Consider the following 24686-nt stretch of genomic DNA (forward strand, 5'->3'; position numbering starts at 1 on the left):
CAGAAAGACTTTTGTGTCGTATATTTTGAAACAAGGCGCCACATACATCCTTACATCACATCGTTTACAACAGTGGCGTGATACCACTCTCTTCACTTTTAATCTACAGTTCATAGCTAATAAATTGTGGTCAGAGTCTACATCTAGCACTGGAAATTTGCTGCAATTTAAAATCTGGTTCCTAAATCTCTGCCGGCCGTAGTGGCCGTGCGGTTCTAGGCGCTACAGTCTGGAACCGCGTGACCGCTACGGTCGCAGGTTCGAATCCTGCCTTGGGCATGGATGTGTGTGGTGTCCTTAGGTTAGTTAGGTTTAAGTAGTTCTAAGTTCTAGGTGACTGATGACCACAGCAGTTAAATCGCATAGTACTCAGAGCCATTTGAACCAATTCTAAAAAAAATTGTTCAAATGGCTCTGAGCACTATGGGACTTAACATCTGTGGTCATCAGTCCCCTAGAACTTAGACCTACTTAAACCTAACTAACCTAAGGACATCACACACATCCATGCCCGAGGCAGGATTCAAACCTGCGACGGTAGCAGTCGCGCGGTTCCGTTCTGAGCGCCTAGAACCGCTAGACCACCGCGGCCGGCAACCAATCCTAAATCTCTGTCCAACCATTATATAATGAGTGTGAAACATTCCGGTGTGTCCAGGTCGTCTCCACGAGCACAACATTCTTTTGTGATTCTTGCACCAAGTTTTAGTGATGACTGAATTACGCTCTGTGCAGAATTCCACTAGGTGGCTTCCCCTTTCATTCATTCCCCCAGTCCATATTCATCCGCTGCTTTTCTTTCTCTGCGTTTTCCTATTATCGAATTCCAGTCTGCCATCACATTTAAATTTTCATATGCTTTAACTATCTGAATAATTGCTATTATTTCATCATACATTTCTTCAATTTCACAATCATAGGAGCTAGTTGGCATGTAAAATTGTACTACTGTGGTAGGCATGGGCTTCGTGTCTATCTTAGCTACGATAATGCGTTCACTATGCTGTTCATAGTGTAGTACATTCCTATCTCCTTGTTTACTCTGTTTCACAGAGTAAACTTTAAATAAACTTAAAATTTTATTCACAATGACTGACTACGTGTCACCAAAAAAAAAAAAAAAAAAAAAAAAGGTTTCTTGAACGAAAAGTAGTTTTACACTTTACTTAGGCATGTGCTCAAATTGTTTACCATTGACTGTAAGCCATATTTGAAATCGCTGTTCGAGAGATGGATGGACAGATAAAAGTTCATTCAATGATACGCCTTTGCATATTGTAATGATACGACAGCGCATATCGTTTGGCATAATTTGTGCATAGATTGCATCTTTTAGTGCTCCCCATGGAAATAAAATCAAGAGGAGCCAAATCGAGGACGTTGCATCCTTACTAACGGTCAGGAAACATTTTCATTCAGTATTTGCGTTACAACTCGGGAAGAGTGAGCTGGGCAGCCATCTTGTTGGAACTACATACACTGTTACTTATCCAGTGATAGGTCTCCTAGAAGAATAGGTAGAATAAAAATGGTTAAAATGGCTCTGAGCACTATGGGACTTAACAGCTGAGGTCATCAGTCCCCTAGAACGTAGAACTACTTAAACCTAACTAAACCTAAAGACATCACACACATCTATGCCCGAGGCAGGATTCGAACCTACGGCCGTAGCGGTCTCGCGGTTCCAGACTGAAGCGCCTAGAACCACTCGGCCACACCGGCGGGTGTCCACTGGGGGCCGAACCGCACAATAACCCTGGGTTCGGTGTGGGGCGGCGATGGGTTGTTGGACTGCTGTGGACTGTTGTGAGGTTGTGAACCACTTAGGGCTACGGCTGGTCGAAGCATCTCCGTCCTTTTTAGGTCCCAGGTTCAACACATACATACATGTCTTAACTTCTAGCTGGTGCACATGTCTGAAGCCGGCCGCTGTGGCCGAGCGGTTCTAGGCGCTTCAGTCCGCAACCGCGCTGCTGCTACGGTCGCAGGTTCGCATCCTGCCTCGGGCATGCATGTGTGTGACGTCCTTAGTTTGGTTAGGTTTTAGTAGTTCTATGTCTAGGGGACTGATGACCTCAGATGTTAAATCCCATAGTGCTTGGAGCCATTTGAGCATGTCTGAATGCAAAGAACGTTGGCATAGAAATGACTTGCCGATAGACGACACAGTTCCTGCCAGCTCTGCAGTGCAGACAAGTAAACAGTCGAAAGTCTAAACGACATAGCCTGTCATAAGCGTGTTAACAATGTAATAGCCGAATCCGGCCAACTTGCCCTACAATTTTTGAATATTCCTCCGATTATTTTACGAAGAACTTGAACAAAAGAAAAAGATTGATATCATTGTACAAGTCTTTTCAAGCGCTTTAAGATATCGACCTACCAGCAGGAGACACCGAGGAAGAGTAGTGGACCACAGAAGACATTAAATATCGTAATCCTGATGATAATGTAAATCGTGTTCACAGTGCCTCTCTCTCTGCCTCCTTTTACTTCTACTCGCGAACGGAGTGTTGGATGAACGGCTGTCGGCTAGCCTCAATACAAACTTGAATCTCTGTACTTTTACCGTAGAGGCCATTTTGTGAAACAACATGTTTGACTGCAATCAGCTACTTAATAGTGTGCCACTACTAAACACCATTGCACTGGAAAAATGAATGTCAGTTAGTCGATAAGATGAAACTGGCTCTGGTTAATTCAAAAATCTCTCACCACCGAGGCATGAACAAAGATTTTTGTTTGGCTACAGACGCTTCATTTTCAAAGACTGCAGTCTTTGTGTCAACTTCACATGCAGCAAATACTTTTTGGTGTGTGTGTGTGTGTGTGTGTGTGTGTGTGTGTGTGTGTGTGTGTGTGTGTGCCGCTTTGTACAATATGGTGATGTGCAAAACATGTAAGTGCTGCATATATTTTGCAATATTTGAAAAATACAATCCTGCAACAAAATTGCGCGGAATTTTCAATGGACATTACACTTGCCAGATGGTAGCCTTTAAATCGGCCGCGGTCCGTTAGTATACGTCGGACCCGCGTGTCTCCACTATCAGTGATTGCAGACCGAGAGCCGCCACACGGCAGGTCTAGTCTGGAGAGACTCCCTAGCACTCGCCCCAGTTGTACAGCCGACTTTGCTAGCGATGGTTCACTGACTACTTACGCTCTCATTTGCAGAGACGACAGATTAGCATAGCCTTCAGCTACGTCATTTGCTACGACCTAGCAAGGCGCCGTATTCAGTTACTACAATTACTATCTTCAAGAATGTATTCTGAACAGATAATACTGTGAATCATGTACCGTCAAGAGCGACGTTCATCATTAATGGATTAAAGTTAAGTATCAAACTAATTACGTCCGCTTTCTGAATTATCATTCCTTGTCATGTTCCATACCTCACGTCAGTATAGTTCTTCACGCCCGGGTTCCCGGGTTCGATTCCCGGCGGGGTCAGAGATTTTCTCTGCCTCGTGATGACTGGGTGTTGTGTGCTGTCCTTAGCTTAGTTAGGTTTAAGTAGTTCTAAGTTCCAGGGGACTGATGACCATAGATGTTAAGTCCCATAGTGCTCAGAGCCATTTGAACCAGTAAAGTTCTTCCCTCCTCACGCCAGCCTGCGTGAGCTAAAATTCGTGCATTTCGGCCTCCACTCGTAACACGGTGTTGGCTCTTCTGCTAACACAACATATATATTGTGTTATATAAACACCGTTTCAATGAAAAGTGTATACAGATTCACGTGAGTAAAAGCCAAATATAAAAATATGGAGATTTTTAATTTAGATCATGATCTTTTTAAGCCCCATTCTCTGTGTGTTTCAAATTAAAGTTTTACGTGCTTTAGAACCTGAAATCATGTTTATTTCATGAAGTCCGCTCATTTTCCTGGATAATGTTTCCCGAGGGGAAAACGTTATTTCTGTTTGCAGTCAAATAAAGAAACTGCAAAACAAATCGTTCTCCAAGCAAAGTATGGGCTGTATCTACTTTCACAATTTTTGAAAAGGGAAGTGATAGCATTGTTATTCATTCTCGACTGTCATGCAAATTAATTACGATAAACGAAAAAGAGATAATTTCATTTTTCGCCCCACTACTTCTTATAATGGTGCCGCCAGAAATAGAATATTCAGTAAGTGACTTATATAACTTGAAAATTTACAGTTGTTACATGTGATAACTGAAACAAAGTTTTACTTCAAATTGAAGGCAGCTGTGTTATAAAAAGAAATCTCAGATAGGACTGCTAATAAAGAAGACAACATCTTGATTGCATTACGATTGTAAAAGCAAATGTTCTATAATTTGTCATGTATTCCCTTTCGCATGTACGTACTAACGAATGAGAGAAAAAAAGAATAAATATATGTAACAGAAGAAAAGAAAAAATAATTTTTACCTAGAAATTAAAAAATATATCAATATATAAGTCAAAATACGTGCGATTACAGATCGCAAATTTTCAGGTCAGGAGTCCTCTGTTCGAATTAAGATCTTGGTGCTCCATTGTTAGGAAGCTAAATGTGGATGAACGTGACCCTTCGTTTACAGCAAATTTCGTCGAAGTGAGTGTAATTTTTATTTATTAGAAATTATCGATTACTTTTATGTACCACAGGATCGCGGAATTCATTGTAGTCTATGAAATCACGTCGATTTATTGTTAGACTGATTTTTTTAAAAATTTTACTAACAGAATAAATACTATTTGAAGTTAGTGATAGGTCTCAGAGGAAGAATAAACAATGGAAAAGGGAAAAGTGGGGAAAATCCAAACAGTTTCAGAAGAAATGAACACAAGCAATTGGGAATTGGATGCCGGAGAGCAGCAACTCTAGATTGAGCAACAGAGAGGACGAGTTCAATCGGGAGCGAGAAAGTGGAATAACCGTGCCGCTTATCAGGTCCCTATGCTGAATTATAAAAAGGTTTAGCATCATTATTAAAATAACTTCAAATGAACAATAGGTATAAAGGCTTGAAAATGTTGTCCACCTTCTCTGCCTCGTGATGGCTGGGTGTTGTGTGATGTCCTTAGGTTAGTTAGGTTTAAGTAGTTCTAAGTTCTAGGGAACTGATGACCTAAGATGTTAGGTCCCATAGTGCTCAGAGCCATTTTGTCCACCTTGCGAAAGAACAAATAACAGAAATGAGCGAAAACTTTTGAGCGTTTTTCATATGAGCAAGGAGTAGAGTTGAACGAGAACTTCGAACGTTTATGCAACGGAATGTCTACTGACCTCGCTAGATTGAACACAAGCTTAGAAACAGTTACGACCGAAATGATGGATCTAATAGTCGTATGGAAGGATTTACCGGAAGCGGTAACACAATTAAAATACGATGTTAAGTTATTAAACGACCTTCAATCCAAATTAGGAAGTATTCAGCAGCAGTTAACTAATCAGAGCAGTCAAATGAATAGTAAATTCGTTAGCTGGCTAAATGATAACCACGAGCCAATTACTGAGTGTCTAAAGTGTCAAAGCAATAAAATTAATAACGAATTCGTTAGCCGAACAAATCGATAAGGAAAGAATTACGAAATGTAGCATACAATTTCAGAGTAGGGGTTTTAGCTGATCGCGGCGAGGGTAGTGAAGGAATAAAAACAGGATCGGATCAGTTAAAGGCTGTGCTTACACATGGACTACAGTAATGCAGTTCGCTCACTGCAACGGGAGTTATCCGCCGTGCTTAATAATGGGAGCGAGGTTTTGGCTGCAGTAAACAGCGTCAAAAATAAACGTCTTATTTCGTCGCAGCCCAATACGTTTTACCATGATGAAAGTGACAATGTTAGCCGCTGTGTAAACCACCCGCAGCTCGAGGTGGGGGTGAAGAATGCTTGGTCCTCAGTTCTAATTCAAGAAAACCCTTTAAGCTCCGCCAGTTCCAAGTTTTAGAACCCAAAAAGAAGGGTCCACACACGGTTGCTTTTATGCAAAGTTTTCGTGGTGTGCTATGTAAAGCATGGACAGTTACACAAAAAATACAATTAGCAGCAGCATATATGGAGGGCTTGTTTCAATAGTGATACAAGTAGATTACCTCCACTTTTCTGGTCATAGTGCTTCTGACATTAATGATCCAAACAAACAGAAAGAAAGGTTCATCTCTAGCAAGAAGCCATATGCTTGAATATTTCTGATATCTCAACGGCAGATTTTTCAGCGCTTATTTAACTTTAGGAATCTGTATCTTAAAATGAACAAAAGTGGACTTGTACCACTATTGAAATGAGCCCTTCATATATAGGGTGATTGAGCCCTTTCGAAGTCTGACATTACAGGTCGATCCTGTTACAATGAACAATTTGAGAGAGCTTCTCTAGCTAATATTGATCTTACTGTATACAGGAAAGCATTAGAAAGGAAGTACACAAAAATGATATAAAAGTACACAGTGGACGTGACGTAGGTACTTTAAAAAATATACAAAAAAATCTGATATTGGCATGACCCAGTATCGAGTAATAGTTTAATACACATATTTGAAACAAAAATGCCTCTGCATTTAAATGAAACGCAATTACATGCCCCAGAAACAGATGTTGAGCAATTCATGTCAGTAGCTGATTCGACTGCTTCGCTCCCTGAAGAGATAAAAACTGGTAGCCATGGAAATAGTAACAATTCAAGCAAGTGGCATGAACAACAGTACAGTAACAATGATAATAACCATAACTGCACTCATGGCGGTAATGGTAGCGATAGGTCGCCACTGCAACAAAATTTGAGGGGTATTTATGATATTGGGGTGTCAACAGGCCACCATTTAACAGGAAAAGAAACAACAATAATAGGGCTGAGACTTGGAATGGCAAGTCACAAAGTGATTGGCAACAACGCTACATTCGTCAGAATTGTAGCCAACATAATCGTAACATACGACAAGGAATTAGCAGTATACTGGTCAAATTGGAGGCCACAGAACCAACCTGTTACGCTAATAGTATCGATTGAACAACAAATAATTCGACAAACATAAGTCTGTCACATCGTGCCATCGGACATTGGTCGAGATTTTTGTAGGGAACAACTTAATCTAATTATGTACGATAGTGGTCAAGATATAGATGAAAGGTTATTTTCTGATTCTAACACATGTAATGAATAGTTTTCCAAATTGCTTTCCACATCGCAGAAGGAGAGGTAGCGAGAATCGTAATTACAGATATATGTGCATCAGAGACTTTCCTTTCGCTTTGCTTGTATAAGCAAATACGTGAGAAGAATAGACCTCCAACATTATAAGTTCAGAACTGTAGACTGATGGGTGCTATAGGCTCTAAGTCGAAGAATGTTAGCTGGCAGACGCAGATGGAAGTTGTTGAGGCAATGGAGCTTTTAGGAACACATTCCTGGAAGTGGGTAATTTTTATGCCAGTTGCATATTACGCATTGCAAGAGGGAGACACAAAAATAGTCCCCTCAGTAGGCAAATGTTTTTTAGGGATTGATAGTAGAGAATTAGTTCTGGACCTAATCGAAACAAAAACTAAACATGATAAATTTTGTCAGAGGGTAAAGGTTAAGTTTATAAGTACTGAGGTAACATACATATAGGTAGCCTAACTACTCAGGCTGATGACAATGATTCAGTTTTCACTGTTTCAGGATATGAAATCAGCATTGCAGTGCAAGATCCCATAATCTGACTAAATGAAGACCAATGAAAGGAGCTCAGTAGCTTACAACACAAATACTTAGAAGTATTCACCGGAAAACCAGGTGTAATCAAAAGTTATGTATGTGTAAGTTAAACCACATGAAACGTATTACCATTCCGCCTGCTCATTTCCCTGGACCAAACGAGAGGCAGTGGCCAAAGAAATCAGGAAGATTCTTGATTGTGGAATTGTACAAACATCACTTTCGTCATACAGCAGTCCATTGTAAGCTGTGGCTAAAGGAGGAGGTAGTGTACGCTTGGTGCTGTGGAAGGGGAAATAAATGAAGTTACAGTATCTGTCAGAACATGTCCTGGAAATCTTGATGAACAGTTTCAGAAATTCTATGGAGCTGAGTATTTGTCCACAACAGATCTGAGATTTTATACTCACAAGTATTAATGTTTGAAGCTTATGGAAATTACAAAGTTTTCATTGTTAATGAGGGAAGTTATCAGTTACACGTCTCATCACTGGGTTTGAATGAGAATGCCTTAAACACACTTCAGTGCAGTGAAGTTTTGGACAGGATTAATATATACAGAGGTGATATATTCATAGTTCTACATGTACCGAACGTCTCGAGCTATTAAAAAGAGTACTTTGCAAGCTTTAGGAGGTATGTGTCACTGTGAACTTAGAGAAACCAAAATCCAAGAAATAAAATATTAAATTTGTAGGTCACATTATCACTTCCGATGGTATAATGCCAGATTTAGGTAAAACAGATGCAACACCCTTCAATGAAAAGTCCTGTCACTGCTACAGTAAAAAGAGATACATACGAGTAAAAGTGAAATATTTAAACACAGAGATCTTTCGTTTGGTTCGAGGTCTCTTTGAGCGCCATTTCGTGCGTGATTGCAGTTTAATTGTTACATTCATCAATCTTGCAATCTTGTTTATTTTATGAAGTCCGATAATTTCCAAAGGGTAATGTTTTCTCTGTTTGCAGTTAAATAAAGAAAAAAACTTCCAAATGAATCATTCTCTAAGTAAACTGTCGGTTTTCAGAGATATAGGACAAGAATGTTGTAGTACTGGCATATATTCTTATGTGTCATAGAAAGTACTTACAAGAGATCAAAGAAGCATCATTTCATTGCTTAGCCATAGTTCTTTTTATAAATTTCCCACCAAAGGTAGAAATTTCAGTAAGTGGTTTAGATAACTACTAATTTTACGATTATTGGCGTTGATAGCTAAATGCAACTCTTGCATGAAAGTAGAGGTGGTAATATTAGTGGCTGATTCTTCAGATTTTTACTTCTTTCTGTACCTTGTGTTGCCCCAGTCAGTTTAGGTGCTTTCCTTCATTACTTCTTTTTATAGAATTTTCTCATCAGTGATGCCGATAAATCAACAAACTAAACTTAATATTTCTTCGCTTAATATTTCGTTTGCTTCAGTGACATTACTTCCGTGCCGACTAACTTGGTTTTCTTTTCCGAAATAGTATCTAAATTGTGTTTCCAAGGTTAGTAGTCGTTGCTAATGTCTTACAGTCTTCCCTTACCATAATGAAAATGTTTCCATGCTTAATTACGCAGCAATTACCCAAGACTGAAATGCTGAAAACGAAGATTGTTAGCTCAGTCCAAGCTCTGTCAACTTTGAACGCCAGGTAAATTAGTGAAACCTAAACTGTTCAAATAATCTTGGTGTTATCGTTTACTTGATACCTCGCCAATATTTTCATAATGTCATTCAAAGCAGTATTGGTCACATGACTTGTATTTATCTTCAAGGGAACTGGAAGTACTTTCAAAATACAACTCTATTCATTACACCAAAGGACTCTTGCTCCAATATCTCCATAGATACAGAACTTTATACCGTTAAACTTACTACCTTTCAGCCCCTTGCATTCTGATTTCGATACTGTCAGTCGAGGAAGAACTTATTTCTGTGTCTCCGACTGTTTAAGAAGCGTTAGTAAAGATTCCGTTACTTTCAATTTACAAAAAATCATATTTGTATACTGTTTATTCATAATTATGCGATATTATGCAAAAATATAATTATTTTTAGTGTTGTATCAGTGGCCGGATAATATCTGGCTGATTCCTAGTTAAGGTTAATGCTAAAAACACTGAAGGATCGACTATGGCTATGTAACAAAAATTCTTCATTAGCTGCAATCAGACGTAGAAGTAGTCTTCTAGAGATAAAAGAAGGGTCATTTCAGAAACGTCAGAGGGCTTTTGCAATCGTTGTTGCTTCCCAGTTAAGTCAGAAATGATAAATATCGCAAGCATTCTTTGATTAACTTCTCTTTAAGAGACTGCGCAACAGTTCCATTTTTTCAGTTAAATTGCTGGTACCCAGAAGGGCACATCTACAAATACTGACGCTTAAAAATTTTGTAGTCCGAAGTAGAAACTACGTAAACTCATATATCTTACCCTTGTTTGATGTCAGATTGATCGAAGCTGGCAAGACGCGATTGACCTTAGAGAAGAAAAAGAACATGGAGATAATGCTTTTGGAAGTGTTTTGTCAGAATACTAAGGACTTGATCGTTATATTTCTAAACGAGTTGTTTGTCAGAGCGCCCCAGCTTCGGAGAAAAGCTTCAGTCATGCAGAAAGGGCATCTTATATAGATGTCAGGTTCAATGAGGATCACCGGTCAGAGCGAAAGTTTATCGAACACAGATAATGCGTCGCTCTGATGTCCACTATGTAAACATATTTGGTGATAGGCAGCGCGGACCGCAGATCTGCGTGTCAACAGTACAGTGACAGTCGCCTTCCAGACACAAACACCACGATGTCTAAACTGCTGCTGCTTTTGCTTAGTAAGTAATTTTCTATTTTAACAGAAACTGAGGAGGTATTCTTCGCCTGCTAGCATCCAGTCAAAAGAGTGTGACATATTTCGCATCTTGCGCCTTTAAGTACACAATAACTCATATCCTTTCTCAGTGCACGATAATTTTCTCCCGCGAATTGAACCATCGGATTGTACAGTGTTCAGTTTTATTCAAATCTCCGAATTTTTATTAGATCTAGAAGAGAGTTGTTGTGATTTCGAAGAATTACATCGGATCTGTAACAGAATACAATACGAAAAATTAATTACTGTAGCAATTAGAATACGTATGGGCAGTCAGAACCGAATACTTTGGAAGCAAGTAAAATACTTATTTTTCATGTCTTCATCTATATCTACATGACTGTTCTGCAATTCACTCTTAAGCGCCTGGCAGAGTGTACTTCGAACAACTTGCAGACTATTTCTCCTCAGTTCCACTCTGTAACATTGCGTGGGGAAAATTAACACTTAATTCCTTCCATTGGAGCTCTGGTTCCCTATATTTTATTATTACGGTCATTTCTGCCTGTGTAGGTTGGTGACATTAGAACATTCTCACATTCAGAGGAGAAATCTGGTGATTAAAGTTTCGCAGGAACGAAATACATACTTGTTTTAATGATTTCCCTCCAAACTCTATTTTCGTATCCGTGACACTCTCTGTCACATTTCGCTATAATACCAAACGAACTGCCTTCCTTTGAATGTTTTCCATGTCCTCCGTCAATGCTATCAGGTAATGATGCTACACGGCACAGCAATAATCTACCAGACGACCAACAAGCATAGTGTAGGTAGTCTCTTCAGTAGACTTGTGGCATTTTCTAACTGTACTGCCAATAAATCGAAGTCTCTGATTGGCTTCACCCAGAACGTCATATGTGTGATCGTTCGAATTTAAGTTGCTTGTAATCGTAATTCGTCGAAGTGACAGCCCTTTGAAATGTGTGATTTTTAGTGTAATCGAAATTTAAAGGATTTAGTTCTTCCATTACTTGCAAGAAAAATAACTTTCAAAATTAAAATATATTAGTGATACAAGCACTCTTTTGGTTCATTTTTTTATTTTTGCTTCTATACTATTGTGCGTTCACTAGACTGAGTTGCAGACGCAAGTTATCATAATCACGCAAGTATATGTCAACTGACCCAGACCGATATAGTGCCCTCTGTAGTCTTGAAGAAGGGCGGTTTTAAATTTCAGCCCTTAGTATAACACACGACAGTTAGCACAGAACTCAGTCAACGCGAATTAACACCGACCGGTCATTGACTATTTTAGAAGAAACTCTGAAAGGACAGAATGTCAAAGAACGATGGAAGTATCAAATAATAGACAACTTCAAACTATGTTTGTCAAATTAGAGATTTTAAAGTGGTTTGAGATGGAGGTAGAATGAAAAATGTTAATGTAGCAGTGAAATACGCATGTTCATAATGCAGAGTAACTTGGATTGTGACTACTCTAAAAATTATTGATAGGTATTCTACTACATGAATTTTAAGAAGATAAATCAAAAATATACCATTTGAATTTTTCAGCTTTGAACGCGTAGAATATAAAGTTCATTGGCCGCAAACCCATTCTTTAGACATCCATATGTTTAGCATTGGTTGCTCCGCAATTCTCTTTTTCGCAGGTTCAGTAATCAGACACTTTAGAATTTAACTACACGTAAAAGTCTAAACTTTGTCAAATTTATTTTCCGTCCGAAATAATTCTTTACTTTCATGCTTCACTCCTTTTAATTATATTTACATTCTGAAAGAGCCATTTCCTATTGTATGCTACAGATGTATGTATAAAGAAATGAAAGGGCCCAATTTACGAGGGCAAAATTTTTGACGCAGATTTGCTTGATTAACAGTTAATGTGAATGCAGAAGACTTGCTCATAATTTGGTTTCCCTGCTCAGACTGGGAAAACTTATTTCCGCCTTATTATCGCACAAATTAAATACGGTGCTGACGTGTAATAATTAAGAAATTTCTTTCTTCACACATAAGCATTAACATTTACTCTGTCACTGACAGACACATTTCCAGCAGCTCTGAAAGCATGAAACTGGTGGCTGTCCCCTTACTTCTGGAGTAAGTTCTGCATCTGTTACCACATGTTCCTAGTGTCGTTGTCAGTACACTTAGATTTCATTTCAATGACTGAATTACTGCCGGACGCACTTTGTTTGTAGCTGTTTGCCAGCTACCTAAGAAATGTATGAATCAGAGTTACATATTAGTCAGTGAACGTCTTAATTCCTAGTGCTTCCCGAAGATATGTTGACATGTTGAATAATCGGCTCTTCTGTCGGTTGTCCGCATTCCGAACGATATTTCGACAGCATGTCACGTCAACATGTCAGCGAACGTCTTGCTTTAAATCCTCTATGTTTCCACATATGACTACTGTGTGTGAAGATTGTGCTCGCAACATCATGATACTTCATGGTGTCTAATCCCTAGTTAGGTACCAAATATTGCGATCCATTTGGATGACTGTATTCGAGATGTACCGACATACTAAGCTAGATCCGCCATCTGACGTCATAGTGCTTCACGTGTATACCTGTGTCGTACGGATGAAGTAAGAGTGGTTATGCAATACACATCCGCGTTTGTATTTTTGTGGATAATTATTGAAATGAGTGAATGTTAAAGGGTGTTCTAGCACATAACCTCTCTTTCTGGGAGGAGCGAAAATTGGAATTTAACGTTCTTTCGACGACGAGATCATTACTGAAGGAAAACAAGCTCTATATGGTCAAAGAAGCGGAATAAATCGATCGCCTCCAATACAGACAAACCATTATGGAAGCGACTTACGGGATCTACAGGAAATCTAAAACAACAAATGGAAGATAGAATATACAGTGCGAATAATTTTCATGCACTCGGACGCCACAGCATGGTTCCTTGCATACCAACAATATAAAAAATATCTGCAATAAAATTTGATCCTGTGGATATTTTTGGTACAAATTGGACGTCTAACAAAGGCAACTGAGCACGACGTAGTCACGTGCACGACAAGTATTTTCATGCAATAGTCTGTAGCTGCTGCCCTATTACCGGATGTCGCCGCCATGCTTGACGACAGTAGGCGTCCAGGACAGTGAAGAACCACGATTCAGAGCTGAACACCATATTACTCTACTAATAAGCAGTACATGCTTGCTGGCCATGGCACTACTCCAAACACAGTTGTATGTGTTGTGGTGTTAACGACAGCCTAGTCATGGAATACTATTTCCATAGCACATCTGCCACTGTTCTGCAAACAGTTAGCTGGATGACACAGAATACTGCACAGAGTCCGTTGCTGTTTCTCAGCTGGAAGCGGCAAATGTGAAGGGGTAGCGGTGTGCTTGGCACACATTACGACGATCCTCCCATGTGGTGGCCAGACCAGAACCTTGACGTGCGGGCCACCGTCACATCCAGATGCACCAAAAATCTGGATGCTACACAATTGCAACCAGCCAGCCAAAAGGAGAACTATAGTGAGACCCCTTTCTGTCAGATGCTGAAAACACATGAGTATGCGGTTTCTCCGTGTACTTCACTGTCACCACGGAAAGTCTGACGTTGTTCACGCCCCTTGCGACTGCTACGGTCGCAGGTTCGAATCCTGCCTCGGGCATGGATGTGTGTGATGTCCTTAGGTTAGTTAGGTTTAAGTAGTTCTAAGTTCTAGGGGACTGATGACCACAGCTGTTAATTCCCATAGTGCTCAGAGCCATTTGAACCATTTTTTCACGCCCCTTACGTACCCTACCAGGACTTGTAACAACAGCAAATACGAACAACACTAATGCAGTATGATATTTTCACTCTGCAGCGGAGTGTGCGCTGATATGAAACTTCCTGACAGATTAAAACTGTGTGTCGGACCGAGACTCTAACTCGGGACCTTTGCTTTCGCGGGCAAGTGCTCTAACAACTTAGCTACCCAAGCACGAGTCACGACCCGTCCTCACAGCTTCAATTCTACCAGTACCCCGCCTACTACCTTCCAAACTACAAAGAGCACTTGCCCTGGAAAGGCAAAGGTCCCGAGTTCGAGTCTCGGTCCGTCACACAGTTTTAATCTGTCAGGAAGTTTCAACACTGATGCACTCTGGCGGTCGTTTTAGCAGTGACAGACAACTGCAAATACAGTCATTTACTTAGCAGCTCATGGTGTGTATGTTTGCGAAGTTACATTGACATCCGACCCCGTGTTTGAGTGCTTCCCTTTTTTTGTCAGGCGGGTTAGTAATATTTTAATTGAAGGTGGTGCAATTGGATCACAAGATTATCAATACAGAAGTGCACTAGGGATACAACGAGATAGCGGGGTATAACGGGATTGGAGAGCGCTTCAACCTAATGTTCTGGCTTGAAATTATTTATCTGAATAGAAATAAAGGGCACGGCAGCCGACTTATAAGTGAACGGTTGTCGTTTACGTTTCCAGTTGTTTTTTTATAACTTTTGGTGAATCTCTGAAACGTCCCGTCGTGTCAGGGCAGAGTTTCTTAAAAATCTAGCGGAAGCTGTATCTGTGACGACGGCTTTCGAAGAAATAGACATTGCCACCAGATACACGGAGAAGCGAAATGTATTTTCGGCAGGAGTACGATGTTTTAGGTGCGACCAACAGGGCCATATACCAAAAAATTGCAGACAACCTAAATGCACTAACTGTCAAAGAATAGGTCACACATTCAAGGAATGCAGGTCTAAGAAAGTTTTTGGAAATAGAAATCAGTTACACTCAAACAGGAATGTCGGAGCCGCCGTCAGGCGTTCCCAATAAAATTTCATGCCATTAAGGCGAAAGTGAAGGCGGAATGCTGGTTATCTGCTACCATACAGGATAAAGAGGCAAGGATACTGGTGGATACAGGCGCAAACGTATCAATAGTAAGTAATGCATACATTGGAGAAAAGAAATATGACCCTCCACGGTATAGATTGAGTGGAGTAGGAGGAGGTAGAGTGAAGTCATTAGGATGTACATCATTGATTTTCTATATTCATGGTGTACAATTTCAAGAAGATGTAGAAGTGGAAAGATGTATAAGTCGGAAAATAGCACTTTTGGAAGCAACAGGCCGAGATACTGAGGACTGGAGAAAGGCACAAGATGGGGATACAGAATGCAAAAAATACGCAACTCAAAAACAATTTTGCTTTGAAGATGGTGTATTATGCCGTAAAACAAAACTTGGACCGCGAATTGATGTTCCCCAACACCTTAGACAAGAAATAATGGCAGAGGCCCACGATCATATCCTTGCAGGACACGGTGGACAGCGGACAACCGAAAGACGTGTAGCAGAGCGATTTTGATGGCAAACCAGAAAGCAGGATGTTGCGCAGGACGTTCGTAATTGCATTGCGTGCGCACAACGAGCTGAACTTTCTGGTTCAAAAATACTCTTACAGAGGCTCCCCGAGGCTTCATGACCATTTCAAATCTGTGGACTGGATCTCTACGGGCTACTTCATAAAACACCTGCTGGTAATAAGTAAGTTCTTACGATTATAGATCACTTTTCACGCTATCTAGCTATGGTGAGTCTCCCAGATCAGCAAGCAAATACAGTTGCCCAAGCTCTAGTTAACAACTGGATACTTAAATTTGGCATTCCTGAAGCTATTATCACAGATCAGGCATCTAATATTATGTCTGAATTAATGAAACAGCTATGCCACTTACTAAAAATACGAAAAGTAGGCACAACTCCGTTACACCCTCAGTGCAACGGACGCACAGAAAGAGTTCATCGGACAGTTGGCAAGATGCTTAGTTATTATATTAACGAACAACACTCTAATTGGGATACGTATTTACCAATAATCGTGTCGGCATACAACGCCAAAACGCATGAGCAACTGGCATGTCACCTTATGAAGTGGTCTACGGGAGAAAAATGCCATCCCCTTTTGATGTAATCAGGCAGAAAAACGGAAAAGTCGGAGAAACAGTAAAAGATTTCGGTCGAGTGATGAAGGATGTATGGAAAAAGGTTCAAAAATCTAGTACAAAGGTTTTGGAAAGACAGGAAAGATTAGGTAATGCCCAAGCTAAATATTCAAATTACAAAATCGGTCAGTGGGTGATGCTGTCGACCCCATACATTGCGAAAGGAAAAACGAAGAAATTTGTAACAAACTACAGAGGCCCTTATCAAATTATTGAGATCATGTCACCAGTCAACGTTAAACTGCAACTGCCCACCCGAACTACTATTGTCCATGCATTTTAAGGGTGCTCCAGATGTAATTCCTTCAAAAATTGTGCCTGCTTTTCCGAAGGGTGGAGGAAGTGCCCGGAAAGGAAAAAGATTGACCACGCCAGCACAACATACGACATGGCACCATACAATCTTCGACCAAGGGTGCGAATGTCCTACTTGAATCTTAGTAGACTGTGGATAGTATACAAATGCAAATAATTAATAGATGATAATGGTTTATTTTTTAAGAAAAAAAAGTGAACATAGAAACATGTTGATCTTGTAGTTAACAATGTATTCCTTCTTTTCTTTGTTTTTGTTTTTGCTCGGTTGGTAGGTCCATAACCATGTTGGTTGCTTTTTTCAGAAAACGCCATGCAAGCATTTCCTACACAAAACCTGTCCTACCTCAATGACTCCCTTGACAGTTCCCTTCTGAAGTCATTAGATATGTTCATAAACTCGTACCAAGGCAAAATTGATGCCAATGTGTCTTAAAATTAAAAGGTGAACACAAAACTAAAATTATAATGCTAGGAACGGGTATAACTGGAACCTTTGTGCTGGTGTTACTGCTTTGTAACGTTTTGTTTATTTAAGACGAAGAAATAAGCCAAATAATAATATACCACTTCATAAAATCCCTGTTAATTGGATACCACACTCTTAACTGGTGTACTTCAGTGGTTACTTTTGAGCATTAGTGTATTAATTTTGTTTATTTTAGTTCAGTATTTATTAAGCAGTCTCATGTTAAAATAAACAATACTGTAGAATAGATATTCATGCATTAATGTAGGATAGATTAAACAGGTGTTGCTATGTAATTTTCTAAGTGAAACATCTATTCTTGTTTATTCATTGTCATCAAGATTTGTTACACTTATTACAACCATTTATGTGTGGACTATGTGAATCATGACCGTACAGTGCTTTAGTAAAGTGATAAAGTAATTTCAACATACTTAATGTGAAGCATGTGTAATCGTCTAAGTCGAAAGTTTTCATTGCTTGTGTTAGTGTTTTGCCATGTGAAGAGTGGAGGAAAGTTGAGTGGTAAATTCAAGGGCGAATTTCTCCGAACGGTGGAGGAATGTTGAGTGGTACTTAAGATAAGTAAATAAATTAGTGAAATCAAAGTGAAGTAGAAATTAGAAAATAAATGAAAAACTTAGTTTAGTTTAGAGAGTTACATACTGGCAAACAGCGGGCAGAACAGCAGAGCAGAAGAGACAATGATCGTGAAGTCAGCAAGTTCCACATAAGTGGACGCTGTCGATTCAGCCGTCAGGGCATCGCCCGACCGGCTCATGTGTTTCTCAGTTGTCACATGTGAGCAAAGGCCCTTGACTACATTCCAAGAGCCAATGACCAACATTAAGATGATTCTTCGAGAAGCTTTTCAACGTGACAGAAGAGGCAATGACCGGCTCATGTGATTATCAGTCGTCACATGTGATCAAATGCCCTCGCGTACATTCCAAGAGCCAATGACCGACGTTAAGAAGATTCTTCGAGAAGCTTTTCAACGTGACAGACGAGGCAATGACCGCGAAGTCGTTCACCTCCAGTGGACTGAAGTAAATAAATACGTGAGACGCAGTGGGCCCGATGGACGAAGGAAGAAGAGAAGAGTAGCAGTTGTTTTCAATCAGTTTCGGTGCTGAAGACCGTCATGCAAGAAGAGACTACATCATACACAGACGCATCAAGTCCGCCGCTGTAATGGAATAGCATGCAGCAGCCTCAGCTCCAGAAGACAGAAGTCAAAAGGTATTTGAAGTCTGATTTTTACGTACCCGTGTGACTCGTGAGGACGGGAAGGAGACGGCCTCACATCAGCAGTCACCTGTGAGCCGGGATGAAGATCTGACAGCCGAAGACTGGCAAGCGGGAGTCGGTTGTTCGAGTCCGGGACACTGGCCTTCCCCCGCCGCGCCGCTCCGCTGGCCGACACACAACACACACGGCCGCTTAGAGAAGAGAAACACTGGGACGCCACATCCAAGGTATCACCATCCGGTGCACGACTTCGATCGCAATAATTAAACGGGCCACAGCGCGATGCGCGTCTCCAGTCAGCTGGGCGAGACGGCGACACGAGATACACACTACCACGCGTAATCAGACGCCGCCGGTGCCGCAGCAGAAGGCTTCGCAAACGACACAGCTGCCGTTCTCTGAGACAGAACATCGAGTAAGGAAACAGTTGTACGAAACTTGGAATAAACGTTATCTTACGTAAAAATGCTGTTTCACTCTACCTCATACCTGATCCAAGGAAGAACCCACACTGCCCACGTGTTGTTAAGAGATAAAAATTAATTAATTTAGTATTTTCACCCTGACATAATGCTTTAGAATCAAATGCCCTTTGCAGTAATGCTCATCCTGACAATTAACTAGCATCAAAAGAGAAAACCCAGTTACATTTAGTGACAGAACTGTTAAAGTAAATTTATAACGTGATCAATCGGCTTAACAGTGGGCTGTAGTACAGTTTATCGCTGTTACGTGAAATAACAATCATCGCCAGATGAACAAAGTGTATAACCAGTCACAGGTACTCTTGAAGAAGTGCGACAGGAGACAGTGCGAAGAACTTTTTGAGATTAGGGTTCCATAAACGTCCTTCTTCTGGATCATGGTAAGCTATTTACACATGAGGAAATTCCTGCTTCATAAGTACCTCCTCCTTCACTGCAAAGCCCATGAAAAAAAGCCTACGCGGAGTCTTCCTCGGCCAGATTCATGCCCGAAACGGTTGTTACCAGTGCTCTTTATTTACAATATGGCGCGGCAGCATGGCCAGAAGATTTTCTTGCTAACTAAGTAAACACCATTGGGCATTGCATTCTTGCAGAAGCAACTGCACTGGAGATGAAGCATTGTTGCACCAAGATGACGTCAGTGTGATGTCAAAGACGGTGTGAAAATCAGTATCTAGCAAGTGGGAAGATGTAGCTTTTCTGCGACCAAAATAAATTTAAACGAGTTCATTAAAAGTTCAAGGTACTTTAAATCTTTGCCTGTGATCGTCAAGCAATCTTCACAGAAACAGTTCATGTGAAACAACCTCAGTTAACTCTCTTTGCCAAATGCAAAAACTAAACAGAAAACACGACATCAGTTGTTCGAATCGATGCCATTAATAGCCAAAAGATGCTAGAATAAGAAATGGTGTCTTCAACGGACGATTAAAGTTTTTCAGAGTCCAGGATTTGGTAACTAAGAAATAAAGATTTTATATCAATGGATTTTAAAGATATAGTACTGATAACATACATATATGTGGATTAACCATAGCATGGCTGTTTTACTTTAGAAATTGCCCTAGTAATATCATTACTTGTGACCAATTGTACGAGCTTAAAGTATAACGAAATTTGTATCATGTTTCAAAATAGTAACAAGAGCAAACTAAATATAATCTTCTGAAGTTCACCAGAATTGTTGTGAGCGAGAACAGTATAAACTTTCAGACGAGATCATGTGTTCTCAGTTGTTGTACCTCAGTCTTCAGTTTTTCCCATCGTTGTTGCTCCTCCTCAGTATTGACGTAGTAGACAGTATGACTGAAATTAGGTGCTCAACAATGAGCTGAGTCCCAGTGTTAATGTTTTCCTTGGCACTTTGGTGATTATGGATATTAACCTCAGTCGTTACTACATTTCTCATGAATTGTTTCATTTTCATAACACTAGATACTGTAAATAACCCAAGTTAATAAGGAATCATAGTGACGAGTGCATCAGACAACGACAATGTGCCTTCGTTAAAAGTCTCTAAGATTTGACATGATTGAGGGTCTACACAACTAAGACATACTGCAAGTACAGAGAAGTGCTAGAGGTACAACAGGCAAAAAGAAAAGAAAAGACAGTGCCGTAAATAAGAAAAACGTTCTGAAAGTGAGTGGTTCATATCAATTTCTTCTGTTCTACGTTGACAGTGTCTTTGGAAAGCAGAGCTTTCGGAGAGTAGTGCTGAAACTGCAGGATACCAGAAATGAGCTTTACGGACTGGTACCTCCTCTTGTTAAGAACTTTGGAGACTACTGCGAACACGGAGATGGCATTGAACCTCTGCACAACTGTAGTGCATACCGCGGTGGATCAGTATGTGAAAGTATTCATCACACTAGGAGCAGGAAGGATGGCGCTTAGGTTTCAACATCTGCTCCAGATTTCCTGTACCTTTACCCTTGTCCATCCTGACGTTGAGCATCACAGATGCCCTCATCGTTGGTTGGACACTACACAGCTGACCAGATAGCTCGTGTGACTGTTACCCAGAGGATTCTGTCTCGATTCCCTGTATAGCCAGTGAGGCCTGAAACCTGGTGCTCTCAACCTCATGAAGACGGGTAAGTAGCTACATGACGGAGTAGTGGCTTCATCTGTTTGCAAAAGCTGACATTAAGATGGTTCAAATGGCTCTGAGCACTATGGGACTTAACAGCTATGGTCATCAGTCCCCTAGAACTTAGAACTACTTAAACCTAACTAACCTAAGGACATCACACGACACCTAGTCATCAGTTGACATTAAGAGTCGTGAGAGCATTGTACCAGTAACATGCCTCTCTAGACTGTATGAATGACGCCATACGTAGATTTTTGATCCACTCGTCATCGGTGATTTGCGGGATCTATTAGTAGAAGAGTTCTGCTCGTGGAACATTATCTTGTGGCTGATAAAAAAAAAGTTTATTACAGTTTAGTGTACTGTTGCTGAAGAAATCATAACGGGACGCAAGATCGAATTGGAAAACAAAATTAGATGGCCCAAAAGTTACGACTTTGAAGACAAAGTAGTCTATAGGTTCAGATCATCATTCAGAAACTCGATTTTGATGTATCTTATATCCTCTTTAGAAGTTTAAGGTGAATATAGGGATAGAATCTTCGAGAAAGACATTGCGAGCTTATGTTCTGTCTTTGGCCATCTCTCCATTGACAGCTCGTTGAAGTTTAATCCTTCATCCTTTAAATATCACGGGGTGAGTACGTAGTCTGTTCTCCTCGAATGTAGCTACAGTGACTTAACCACGGCGATACCTGTCCCACGCTGCTTGGAGCGATGCCGGTTTGTGTACAATTAGATAAATGTGTTACTGTTTTGAGTAATCCACTAAGAACAAAATTATGGACAACATCAAATTCACTGTTAAAATATGGAGCGCATACCTAATCCAGAACGATTGTGAGATACATATTTCTAAATTTCTTCTGCGGTTAAAGCAAGTTATGGATGAAACAGACATCGGGAGTAAAAGGAAATTCCAACATAACACGTTTTTAATATCATCTGAGACGAATATTGGTTTACTTCTCTTCGCTTGTACGAATGTGAGTCAATAAATAATTCATAAACACCAGAATACCGTATAACGTTTTAAATTTCGCGCCTATACGTATCTAGACGGCAGCTGCAGATGTCGGGTGGTAGGTAGCCGACACGCGATATCCTGGTGCCAGTGCTTATCGATCTTCATTCATGATTAGAACATTATTTCATCGGAAGCTGTGTTCAATAAAAAACAGAAATTCAGTGAAGGACAAAAAAAAAAATCACAGAGAGCGAGGCCCAGAGATAGACAGGCCGCGGCGATTGCTAGTAATACGATGACGGGATGTCAGTTGTCCTATTAACAATTTGTTACGGTTGTTCTGTGTGCAAACAAGACTAAAATCGTGCCAAAGTCATTATCCGGTGCATGAGGTACTACGTCTTGTATCAAATAGGGACTGTTAAGGAGAAGAGACTGAACGCTACATCCAAACCGTTGTATCAGTTATGTACGTCGAGCATAGATCTTAAATTACAGCATACTGCCAAGTTGTGTTTTTCGTTCTAGTGCTAGTAATCAGTAAGACTCCATAGCAGTGGATTCCACTAGAAGATGCAATTCTCGTTTGTTTTCAAATACCCAGTTATGAGTTAACGTACCCAGAAACGCAGGTCGTCAGCTGACCTGAACGAAAGAGTGACCTCGGCTCCAGCCTCGTGACGTACGCGCCTCGGCGTGTCTTTGTCGTGGGCCTCGTCCCGAGAGGTCACCAGTTACATAACGCTATCGCAAGAGCTCTACGATGCAGGCTTTTAACGCTTTGTCGAACAATGGGACGAGTGATTAAATATACAAGAGAAGTATGCAGAAAAAGAAAATAATTTTAGGCAGGTATATGCCGCTCTGACTTCACTAACCCGGTTTGCGACTTGTGTGTTGGCTCATCCTCGTACCGCCAGGTTTAGAAAACATCGTTCCTGTAAAACACAACCAGCTCTTTATTCACATGAAGCGTTCAGTGCTATTGACAAGGGATTTCAGATCGATTCCGTATTTCTGTATTTCCGGAAGGCTGTTGACACAGTACCACACAAGCGGCTTGTAGTGAAATTCCGTCCTTATGGAATATCGTCTCAGTTACGTGACTGGATTTGTGGTTTCCTGTCAGAGAGGTCACAGTGGGTAGTAACTGACGTAAGGTCATCGAGTAAAACAGAAGTGGTTTCTGGCGTTCCCCAAAGTAGTTTTATAGGCCCTTTGCTGTTCCTTATCTACATAAACGATTTTGGAGACAATCTGAGCGCCCGTCTTAGATTGTTTTCAGATGACACTCTCGTTTATCGACTAATAAAGTCATCAGAAGATCAAAATTGCAAAACGATTTAGAAAAGATGTCTGAATGGTGCGAAAATTGGCTGTTGACCCTAAATAACGAAAAGTGCGAGGTCATCCACATGAGTGCTAAAATGGATTCGTTAAACTTCGGTTTCACGAAAAATCAGCTAATCTCAAAGCCGTAAATTCAACGAAATACCTAGGTATTACAATTACGAACAACATAAATTGGAAGGAACACATAGAAAATGTTGTGGGGAAGGCTAACCGAAGACTGCGAGGGCACTTAAAAATGTAACAGATATACTAAGGAGACTACCTACACTACGCTTGTCCGTCCTCTTTTAGAATACTGCTGCGCCGTGTGGGATCCTTACCAGATAGGATTAACGGAGTACATCGTAAAAGTTCAAAGGAGGGCAGGAAGTTTTGTATTATCGCGAAATATGGGAGAGAGTGTCACAGAAATGATACAGGATTTGGGCTGGACATGATTAAAAGAAATTCCAATCACCAACTTTCTCCTCCGTATGCGAAAATATTTTGTTGACACCGACCTACATGGGAAGAAACGATCACCGCGATAAAATAAGGGAAATCAGAGCTCGTACAGAAAGATAAAGGTGTTCGTTCTTTTCAGGCGCTATACGAGATTGGAATAAAAGAGAATTGTGAAGGTGGTTCGATGAACTCTCTGCCAGGCACTTAAATGTGATTGGCAGAGTATCCATGTAGATGTAGATGTAGATGTGCAAAATTTTGTTAAAATACCTAGCAGCTCCCATGGTGAATCTGTCCCTTATTCTTCAAGATTTCAGATGCTGAATAAAAAGTTATTCTAAACTACAGACGGAATTTTTCTACTACCTCAATGAATCCATTTTGAAGCAGAAAGTGATGTGGTTATGGAATTATGACTATTTTATATGCAACTTCCTAATAATACAGAGATTAAGATGGAAAAAGCGAAACCTTTGAGACAAATAAGATTCACTTTAACATAATATCCACTTGTTCTAATATATATCAACGTTTCGCCCGTTATTGAAATTTGCCTTAATCATTTTATGTAGAGGAATAGGTGGGTACGCTATTCATCTAGTTTTTCCATAGAAAATAACACGTTAAGTGAAGATAGCGATGTCTCCCCAGTAGTGACAGCCGTCCTTCCACTTACATTACGTAGATTCCCGGTAGTGCCAGTGAGGCCTGGAACCAGGTGCCCTTAACCTCGTGAGGATAAGTGAGTAGCTAAACGACGGAGAGAAGGATATTCCCAGCACTGCCCCCAGGGGAGTATGGCATACCGCTGCTATTTTCTGTGTGTATAAATGATCTGGCG

The sequence above is a fragment of the Schistocerca americana genome, chromosome 5 (assembly GCF_021461395.2).
Source record: "Schistocerca americana isolate TAMUIC-IGC-003095 chromosome 5, iqSchAmer2.1, whole genome shotgun sequence".
NCBI classification, from domain to species: Eukaryota; Metazoa; Arthropoda; class Insecta; order Orthoptera; family Acrididae; genus Schistocerca; species Schistocerca americana.